The sequence below is a fragment of the Arachis ipaensis genome, chromosome B09 (assembly GCF_000816755.2).
Source record: "Arachis ipaensis cultivar K30076 chromosome B09, Araip1.1, whole genome shotgun sequence".
In the NCBI taxonomy this organism is placed as follows: domain Eukaryota; kingdom Viridiplantae; phylum Streptophyta; class Magnoliopsida; order Fabales; family Fabaceae; genus Arachis; species Arachis ipaensis.
Genome location: NC_029793.2, coordinates 38851834 through 38852087, shown reverse-complemented (window position 1 = coordinate 38852087; position 254 = coordinate 38851834).

The following is a 254-nucleotide window of genomic DNA, read 5'->3' as shown; positions in this document are numbered from 1 at the left end:
GAAATCAAATGCTTGTTCAAAAATTTCCAAAGTCCATATTCAAACAAGCGTGTATAATATTCATAGCAAGTACGAAAGAGGAAGTTAAACTCTTTTCAGAAAAGAAACTCCGAAGTAAAAATTTGCTTACAATTTAGTAAAGGAATTAAGTAGTGCATTACAAACAAACCGGCTTCCACTAAACAAGGAAACCTTCCAAAACCTCATTTAAAATAGCGCATGTCAACTTTAAAACAATTTTGTCAAAAATTGAA